The 10,719-nt window shown below is 34.1% G+C and overlaps 1 long non-coding RNA gene across 2 annotated transcripts; it reads right to left on the reverse strand.

Moving 5' to 3' along the window:
• Positions 1-6,714: 6,714 nt before the first annotated feature.
• On the reverse strand, positions 6,715-8,178 carry LOC145134074 (uncharacterized). Of its 2 annotated transcripts, XR_013718885.1 has the most exons (4): positions 7,731-8,178; positions 7,595-7,654; positions 7,071-7,205; positions 6,715-6,985 (listed from the first exon to the last, which is right to left on the reverse strand). It is a non-coding gene; the product is annotated as an uncharacterized LOC145134074 (long non-coding RNA). The 2 variants fall into 2 exon arrangements; XR_013718884.1 differs by having other exon boundaries at positions 7,071-7,654.
• Positions 8,179-10,719: the final 2,541 nt, after the last annotated feature.

A 10,719-nucleotide genomic window follows, 5' to 3' on the forward strand; every position in this document is an offset into this window, starting at 1 on the left:
GGAATCTTGGATCACAAGCCCACATATATAAGAATGAATGATTTACACAATCAACCCATATATTTAATTAGTCTCCTTTTGATCACTTAATTAATTCCAAATTAATTCTTGATCAATACTAATTAAATAACCTTATTAATATATTAGAACTTATAATATATTAACCAACCTTAAGTGTTATTTCTCTCATTATAGTCTATCCAAATGCATGATGCCATGCAACCCAAATGGACCATGCCGGGTCGGGTCAAGTCTTACCAATTATAGTTATGGACTTAGACATTAATCCAACAGACCCTTCATTGGAGTGGTGTGGGTTCCATACAGGGTTGGTGCACGACAGGTTTTGATGGAAGAGGCAAACAAGTCGAGATTCTCTATTTATCCCAGAGCGACAAAAATGCATAGAGATCTCCGACCTAATTATTGGTGGCCATGTATGAAACGCGATGTGGTATGGTATGTGGAGAGGTTCTTGACTTGTAGGAAAGTCAATGTCGAGGATCAGTGACCCAACGGAAAAATGGAGCCGTTAGGTATTCCTGTTTGGAAATAGGAAGAGAGTACGATGGATTTTATCACCAAATTGCCTCGGACGGCATGCAGTTGGCATACATCTACATTCGGGAGGTTGTGGCACGTCATGGGTTTCCGGTTTCTGTGGTCTCTGATAGGGATGTTCGGTTCACTTCTAGGTTCTGGAAGAGATTCCACGATAAGCTGGGTACTCGTCTACACTTCAGCACAACTTTTCACCTACAGACTTATGTTCAGAGTAAGCGAACTATCTAGACTTTGAAGGATATGTTGCGGGTGAGTACTCTGGATTTTAACTACATTTAGGATATGTACCTTCTGTTAGCGGAGTTTTCGTATAACAACAGATATCACACCAGCATCGATCGACCTCATTTTAAGATATTATATGGAAGGAAGTGTAGGACCCCGATATGTTGGGGTGAGGTCGGTTAATAGGTTATAGGGAGTACCAAAGTGGTACTCAAGACGAGTGAGATGATTCAACAGGTATGCGGTTGGCTTCAGACAACACAGAGTTGGCTGGAAAGCTATGCCGACAAGCGTCGATCAGATCTAGAGTTCCAGGTTGAGGGCATGGTTTTCCTTAAGGTGTCACCTTGGAAAGGTTTCATTCGATTCAGGAAGAGGGGCAAGTTAGGCCCCATGTATATCAGTCCTCTCAGGGTTTTAGCCTTGGTAGGCAAGGTTGTTTATCGCTTGGATCTACCCGAAGAGCTTAGCCAGATCCATAGCATGTTTCACCTCTCTCATCTAATGAAATGTTTGGTCGATGATTCCACGGTGGTTCCATTGGAGGATATCCAGGTGGATGATCGCCTGAATTATATTAAGAGACCGGTGGCGATCCTTGATCGGAAGGCGAAGGCCTTGAGGAACAAGGTTATGGGTTTGGTGAAGGTGCAGTGGCAGCAACGAAAGGGTTCAGAATGGACATGGGAACCTGAGGATGACATGAGGGAGGAATATCCAGAGTTATTTGCAGCGGCGTACTTCGAGGACAAAGTCTGATTCAAATGGGGGAGAATTGTAGCATCTGAATCCTAGAGGTACTTAAATTATTGAATTCTTGCATTTTGGAGGAGGCCTCCCGACGTGAGCCATAATGGTCACGACGTGAGCGACCATTGACCATTTGACCTGCATTCTTGAACCTCACGATGTGAGCATGAGGCCTCACGATGTGAATTAGGTCTGATTGCTCAAAACCCTAATTTTCGAGTATTTAATGGAATGAGAGGGCTAGGGTTGTCCACCCTCGGCCTCTCTCACTCTCTAGCCCCCTGAAAACCCTAACTTCGACCTCCTTGAGACCTTTAGCTATTGTTAGTGACCGTGAAGAGCTTATTTGATGGTTTTTGATCCAGTGAAGTGGAAGATGATTCTTGTGGTGCTTCATTTTGGCAATCTAGCTTCTACCTCTTAGTCTTACTAAGCTTTTGGACCTCTGTAAGTCATAAATCTCTTACCTTTTTGCCTTTTTCATGCTAGATCTAAGTTTTTGGAGCTTTCTTTGCATGGTTGGGTTGTGTAGCATGCATGGGATCCATAAAGTTGGCAACTTTATCGATCATTGAGACATTTTCTGTATATGAGGCTTTATATCTGAGTTTTGGTGTTGGTTTAAGACTCCAAGCATGACTCTTGATCTTATTACCTTTCTTTTGACGTAGTTAATATCTAAGTCATGCGTTGGATATCCATGGCTGAAAAGCTATGATTTTTATAGTCCTTAGGGTCGAGGAGGTCTTTTGGAACGTCCCAAAGAATGTCTTAAAGGAATAAGAGCTTAATGCAAAAAGTTTGTCATAACACGTCTCACGACGAGAGAAATGGGAATCTCACGACGTGAGAAATGAGGTTTTCTCGATCTGAAAAATATTGGATGATTTATGACTGAGTCGAATCACTGAGTGTGGTCGGGTTGAGTCCATTCACATAACGTGAACAGATATCAGGTCACGATATGAGGGTGAGCTAAGGGGAATGTTGACCGTTGACCTTTGGTATTGACTTTTGATAAGAGTTGACTTTTGGTCAACTCTTGTCTTTGAAGGGTAGACTAAAGGTTTGCCATGTATGATTATCTAGGTGTGACGTAGCACCGATGTAACTAATCGTGAGAGCCGCAATAGTTAATTATTGATCGAGGGGTGAGTTTCCTCCATTGTAACCATTGGTTGAAGGAACCAATGTGGCCCATTAGTTTATGTTTGTAGGATGATGATTTTCTTCATGACAATTACCTGCTATGCATGTATATGCTTGTTATATTTGTGATTCTTGCTTTTATGATTATATGTTAGCTGTAGTGGGTGAAATAGACCCTATACCAGCTGGAAGATACCGAAGGGGGTGAAATAGACCCAATATCGTTTGAAAGATACCGAAGGGGGTGAAATAGACCCGGTACCGCTTGAAAGATATCGAAGGGGGTGAAACAGACCCAATATCGCTTGAAAGATAACGAAGGGGGTGAAATAGACCCAGTACCGGTTGAAAGATACCGAAGGGGTGAAATAGACCCAATATGTTTTTGACTGCTATGCATGTATGTTATGGGGTATTTTGGGGGAGCTCAATAAGCATTGTGTTTATAGTTTTCAGTTTATGTTTCAGGTACTTCTAGCTCAAAAGGGAAGGGTCCAGCTTGATCGCACCGCATCCGCCCATGTTTTCCGCACTATGTGATATTGGGATTTGTATTATGATATTATTATTATTATTATTATTATTATTATTATTATTATTATTATTATTATTATTATTCATTATGATACATTTTAGGTTGTTTTGGTATGGTTATTGGATGTTTGAAATGATTTGAAAGTAAAAATTTTCCCGAAATGTTTGGTATGTTACACAGGGCGCGACCCATTATCGTATCATCTGGTTGAAATATACCCCAGGGCGGGGCCCATATTTGCTTATTGGATTGGAATATACCCCTAGGCTAGGCCCAGTTGTATGTTGTTATGTGGTACCTTGGGGGAACTCATTAAGTTTTTTGCTTATAGTTTATGTTTATGGTTTCAGGTACTTCCGGTACAAAGGGTAAGAATCCGGCATGATGACACAACATCCTCTCCTCATGATTTCCACACATTTTGGATATTATTACTCTGATAATTTTGATATTATACATTGTGAATGTTTTGGAACAATTTGATGTTTGAAACAATTGATTTTAAAATGAAAAAAAAAATGTATCACACTTTTGGGATGTTACAGAAACATATTATAATAATTATTGTGCTCCTATACTAATATTGGACATTACAAATCTTAGCCCATTGTTAGTCTGTTTCTCATAAAAAAGACATCATATCAAATATTTTGTAACTATTTATTATAATGATTATATTTTCTGATATCTTCACATTTAATATTGTTATTGATATTATTATTATTATTATTATCATTGATGTTAATATTACAAATATTTTTATATTGTCATATTTATTATTCATATAAGTTAAATTAGTCTAACATTCAATAAGTTAAAATATAGGCAATTATAGATATGATCACATTTACATATATATTTAAAAAACAATTTTCTAATGATTTTGTACTCGAATTTTAATTTTTTTATTATTAACCATTAGTGTAAATACTAAATATGTTGCCAAATTTTCTTAAGCAAACATTTCAGTACAAACTATTATGTCCAAAAAGAAAATAAAAAGCACCAAGTTAAAAGCCTACAGCCATAGCCATGAACCTAGTCAGTGAAGGTGTGCAAAGAAACCAAACAAAAGACCTGACCCAACATGACCAAATCCATTGCATTAAAAACTTGTACATGATCATTGACTTTTCCCTTTTTACCTATTTCTAACAGTTTTACAAAGTTATCCTAAACAAAATGCCAACCAATATACCTCAACGATAAATGACAGGGCTGTGTTGTTACATACATGGCAATACACATCTAAATTCGAGAGGCTACTTGGCACATCGTGAGAAGACATGTTGGCTTATCAATCTGCAATTTTGCACCACTTACATTAGTAAGTGAAGATTATTATAACATGCTCTTAAAATTCTAAACAATAAGCACATTTCATTAGTGAGTTGGTATGATACTACCAAAACAACATGTTAGCTACCAACCATATTGGCTACTAACTTTCGTGGATTGGTTGGTAACATGTTGATTGACTTTCTGTGGTACATTTTTGACAGCCTAGACTATATCTACAAGCATTAGTCATGTAAACTTCACATTAGTTGCAAAAAAATGTCAACGGATCCACATTGTGTATTTACTTATAAAATTTTAAGTCGCATTTTGTAAGAGAATATGAGATGCCCAACATTAATCATCAAATATGTAGTTTAACAAAAAGAAAAATTCAAGTGTAAAGTACATTTTAAATGTTGAAAAGTGACTTGTCATAAAAAATAATTCCTTTTAATTTTCACAAGAGAAATGAAGTATATGCCACAAAATAATAAAAGCACCGTCAATTTTTAATTAGACTATTAAATATAAATCCCACAACAAAATATTCATTTCTATAAACTTCAATGTCAAATATTGGCTAAAAAATATGGTAACAATACTGTAACACTCAAGGTAATTAGAACTAGTAGGCAATCCCATGCTTTGCACGGGACAGGTTGACACATCAATGTCCATTGGCACCAGTTTGCAACTGTAATTGAAAATAATAAATTGTGACTCTAGTATATAATAGATTAGTACCCTGCACATTAAAGCATCCCCATGTTGATTCAGAAAACAACCAATTCTATTTTAGGGCTCATTGTTCATTGCCATTAGCATGTTAATATTGACATACACAATTCAATTCATTTCCCAAAATACAAAGTCAATAAGATTAGCATTGTACGATCCCTTTTCTATAGAACAATGTAAATGGGACATCTTTGTAATCTCTTTTAATGACATCCTACTTTCTAGAAGTAAATCCTTTAATACCATCCTACTTTTCTAGTTTTTGTAGCATCCTTTAATAGCATCCTACTTTTCTAGAAGTAAATCTTTTAGTACTTATGTGTACTTGGGTCCTGCTTGCTACTTATGTTAGATGAAATCGATACTGTTACTCTTTTATTGAAAAAAAGTAGAATAACATTACATGCAAAATCAAGAGGACTCATCCCTATTACTCTTTTATTTAAAAAAAATTCAAATTTTATTAAAAGACTAAACATACATGAACACAACATACACAAACATATTAGCATTAGTATAAGAGTTCATGTTTCAAAAAAAAATTGTCCATGTTACTCATTTATTGAGGAAAAAAAGTTTCAAAAAAAAGATTATAACCTTTTTATTTTTGACCAAAATACCCTTGTGTTTCAAACATTCCAGAATTGCTTCAATCTTATTCAAATTTTCAGAAATTAATTTTCACAAAGCATTCTAGTGTCCACAGTGAATGAAAAAATGTTATAAATTCGTCGATGGTTGTTTATGGTAATTCTAAAGGGGTATGGTGGTCATGGCCATGCACATGGTACGTGTATGTGGTATTAGGTTGCTCAAGTTGGAAAAACCCCAGGAATTTTGTTCTTACAATAAATTAGAAAACTAAAAAAATATATCCAATTTTTACTCAATTATATGTTAATTTATTAATCATGATCGAGATTTGTACATAATTACCTCATTTAGCATGTAGTTTATGTTGACATATGAGGAGAATCGAATTTACGTTCACCCACTTCTGAAAGATATCAAGTGTTTGATTATTGTGTTACCGGAAGAAAAGAAAAGAAAAGGAATTGAATTTACCTTTTTTTAGTTCTAAATCTGGAAAACATGATTTGACATTCAAAATTCAAACATGGACTCCTCTTTTCATGTTTTTTACAACTTCTTTTTGGAACATTTAAGCTCCTCGATATCAACTTCTTCTTTTATGGGAGCAAGGACCTCATGACAATACATGAAATTAGGTAAGATAAAATTCTATGCAATAGGACAATGACAATATTAGAGATTCATACTCAGCTTTCTAGTTACTTGTGTGATGGGTTTTTCAACTTTTTTGAAAGATTTAGGCACCTCGATGCATGCCTCTTCTTTTCTTAGATGAAAATAAAAACATTCAAAAATGCATGACATAGAGGTTAGGCAAGAAAATATCATAACATATGCACGTGAAACAAAATCACCGAAACAACTTTAATCCAATCTCAAAGAAAAAAAATCCATACCATTCACCAGTGTATTTCCTTCTACACAATTTCTTAACAATCTTCTAATTTGATACTTCTATTAACAAAAAAGGATTAAGAAGAAACCCAACCATCTTCTAATTTTAAGAAACCCAACCGTATTCAAAATAGGCATACATACCATAACCATCATTAGCTTTTTTTTATACAATTAAGACTTGAAAACTATAACTGGCTCTTCTAAAGGTCCAGTAGGTACACCTTATTTTCTTGTCCTTGGTTCTCTTCTTGGCTTGAAATAACAAAAAAAAAGTTGTCTCAATTAACAATTAGATATCATATTATCATACACACACCCAAAACCCAAAACTTCATACCATCCTGTAGAAGCAATCGTCTTCATACTTAATTTCCAAATCTTCAAGGTCTTTACATGTTTGGTGAACGATACTTGAAGTAACATTTCCAAAACTCAAAGTGGAAGCCGGCATGTTCATTAGTTTCTCCATGCTCTACATTAGCATTCAAGATTAATATTTAAGAGAATCATGAAATGTTTAAACTCTAAACAAAAACTTAGAATGTCAATAGATAAACAGAAAACTTACCTCTTGCACATCATACCCACAAATTATAAAAACACATCCAACCATAAAAAGATTAAGATGAAGGTGTTTAGTTAAAAGTATGGAAATCTGAATGATCATTGATTATGTAGGTTCTTAGTTTCTTACCAATAACTTGTTTGATTACATCAATGTCTAAATGGAAGCTATTTCCACGCATCCTAAGTAGAAGGATGTCGATATCCTTATTCATAGTTTCAGTTTTTACATTGCTTTCTAGTTCTGTCTGTCTCAATTTCTCTCTTAAATTCAATAATCAATCATATATGACATACCTGTTACCCCCTGTATGCTTCGTCATAGACCAAATGAAACCAAAGATTTCGTTCTAGACACTGTAATTCGAAATTGTAACAATTAGAAAGTAGAAAAAAGACATAAATTCGAAAAAGACTGAAATTATTTACAAACCCTTGATTTTTCCGATTTGTTCATCAAAAAGTCAGTCACAATGTCCAGCAGCGATGTCATCGGCGGTGAGCCAAAAGGTTTTGTCAATCTTAGGAAAAACGTAGATATAGTTGGTTGGTGTCATCCATTTCCTGAAGCGCCGCATAAATTGCTGCCTAGAGTGATGGTGGTGGTGAAAGTCAACAATCGTCTATGGAGAGAAGTAGAAAAGAAGCTACTTGATGACAGTGGAACAGGGCAATGGTCGAAGGACAGTGAAGCGGTCGTCGAAATTCGATCGAGTATAAGGAAGCCATATCTATCGGTGGAGAGAAACATTAGAAAGCATTGAGATCGAGGAAGTCGATGAGCGATGGTGGTGGTGACCGGTGAGAGATAATGATCGACTATGGAGGAGTGAGGCGGTGGTTTCATGGAAAGAATTGGAAGGTTGTTTGTAGAAGAAGGGTATAATCGATCGGCGGAGGGACAAAATTTACTAAACCCTTAAAATAGCACACACCAAAACTGTTAATGTTAAAAATTGTTGTGGTTAATGTCTAAAACACAAAAACTTTACTATTCCTAACCTTTTCCACTTAATATATATATATATATATATATATATATATATATATATAGGTTCAAATGTTTTTCACAATTGTGTGCTAGAATGCACCAATAAGAATTTAGTATTAATTATATGTATATTAAATGCTATCCATACTTATAATTCATTTTTATGGAAACTAATTAAATTCGTCATTAATATCAACAATAATATTCTTTCAGAATAAATTAATATCTAGAAGAATGAGAGTGTATTCCAGCAGAATGAGAGTGTATTCTAGTACAATACACTCTCGTTCTTCATATTTCATGCAACGTTATTCTATTTTAAGTGAATGAGTCCTGAAACAAAATACGAACTCATATTTAAAAACCTAGATGCGAATTTATTCTGAAAGAATGTTATTGCTGACATTAATGACAGATTTAATTAGTTTCCATAAAAATAGAATTATAATTATGGATATCATTTAATATACATATAATTATGGAAATCATTTAATATCTATATTTATTTAATTAAATAATTATTTAATTTACTATATTCCTATTGGTGCATTCTAGCACACAATAAATGTAAGAAACAAAATAACCTAACCCTATATATATATATATATATATATATATATATATATATATATATATATATATATATATATATATATATATATATATATATATATATAGACTAAGGGGCTGTTTGGGAGGATCTGAATTTTTAAGAGGTCTTAATTTCTAAGAGTGTCTAAATTTTTAAGATCTGAATTTTCAAATGTTGTTTGGTGGGAATCTCTGAATTGCAGTGCTGAAGTATAAAAATGATCATTTTACTCTTCTATGTTATTTTTGCTGAATTTAACGTTTCTTTTATAAAATAACCGATTCAACTTCTTGAATAATTATAAAAAATTTACAAACACAATATAAAATCTAGATTAAACATAAATTCAAATCTAACATAACACTATCATTTCTTGATTATACCCAAAGCTCATGCTCTCGTTGCTTTGAGAAAGCTTTTAGAAACATCACCATCCACAACAAATCTAATGTTAATGAACTCCTTAAGCTTGTGGGTATGAAATCTTCTCCACTAACAGACACCACATGTTTAAGATATAACATTGTACTTTCATTTAGTGAATCTATAACATGCTAATATTTAGATTTCATCAAGCAAAACAACAAAGCATATGATTTCATCAGCAAAATATTATCATATTTCAAAAAAAACAAGTAAAGAATATGATTTGATCAACAACATTATCAAATTTCAAAGATCAACAACAGATGTCAACAACAATTCAACACATAACAACAAGACCGGCAACAAATTTCAACAAATGAACAAAATCAACAATTTATATTAGCAACTAGGAACACATTTTCAATAATAATAATAATAATAAAGAGCAAATCAGCAACTAGTAACACATTCTCAGCAATATATTTCACCAAATAAACACAAAATCAAAAATCAACCCACATGTTTCAGAAATCAACACATTATCATAAATCAAAACGGAACCAAAACTAACCTCAAAGTAAAGTTCTAGTTTGGTGGAACGACATAAATACAACTTCAAAAGATGCTTTGATTTAAGAAAAAAATAAAAAATAAAAACAACTATGATTTTCAAAAAAAAAAAAAGCAACGATTTTATGATACTCGAATTACATGGGAAACATCCTTGATTTTCAAGCATTAAACTCGAATTACATAACAAGAGAAAAATAAAATGTTACCTACAGAAGATGTCGGAGGTGAAGGCGACACAGGGGAAGCAACCAGAGGCAAAGGCGAAGACAGCGACGACGCGCGAAGTTGCAGACTAAACGGACGCAGAGAGAATCAGAGTCGGAGGAGAAAGAGTTGGAAGAGAACTAGTGTTGATGAGGGAGCCAGAGGGCTTCACTGACGGCGATGATGTAGGAGACGGCGTCTCTGGCAGAGGCGGTATCTGGAGGGGATGACCGAAGGGGAAGTTGGAGGGTTGCAATCGGAGTTTCAGTAGGAAGTGGAGTTTGTGAAGAAGAAATAGTATAGGGAAGGAGATAAAGTATTTAGGCAAAACAGAATGGGCGTTCTTTTTATTTTTTTTAGACATGCCTTTAGATCTGAAAGTTTAAGATGCTGCTTATAAATTAAGAGACATAAAATCATATGGAACCAAACAGTCTACATTTGAAAAATTAAGAGCTTGCCTCTTAATTTTTCAATTAAGAGGCTACCAAACAAGGCCTAAATATGGTCAAAATCTAAAATACTGAATGATATTAAAATGTGTGTCAATCGGTGGAAACGGGAATTTGTAAGTTAATTATTTATTTTTATGAATTATTCATAGCTGTGAATTTGGAGAGGGGAATATGGAATGCATTCTAGGTGTACGGATGATATCAATAATTTTAAATGTAACATCCATAAAAATCAAGCCAA

Source organism: Lactuca virosa, chromosome 8 (genome assembly GCF_052849685.1).
Source record: "Lactuca virosa cultivar CGN04683 chromosome 8, Lactuca_virosa_CGN04683_v6, whole genome shotgun sequence".
Lineage (NCBI taxonomy): Eukaryota > Viridiplantae > Streptophyta > Magnoliopsida > Asterales > Asteraceae > Lactuca > Lactuca virosa.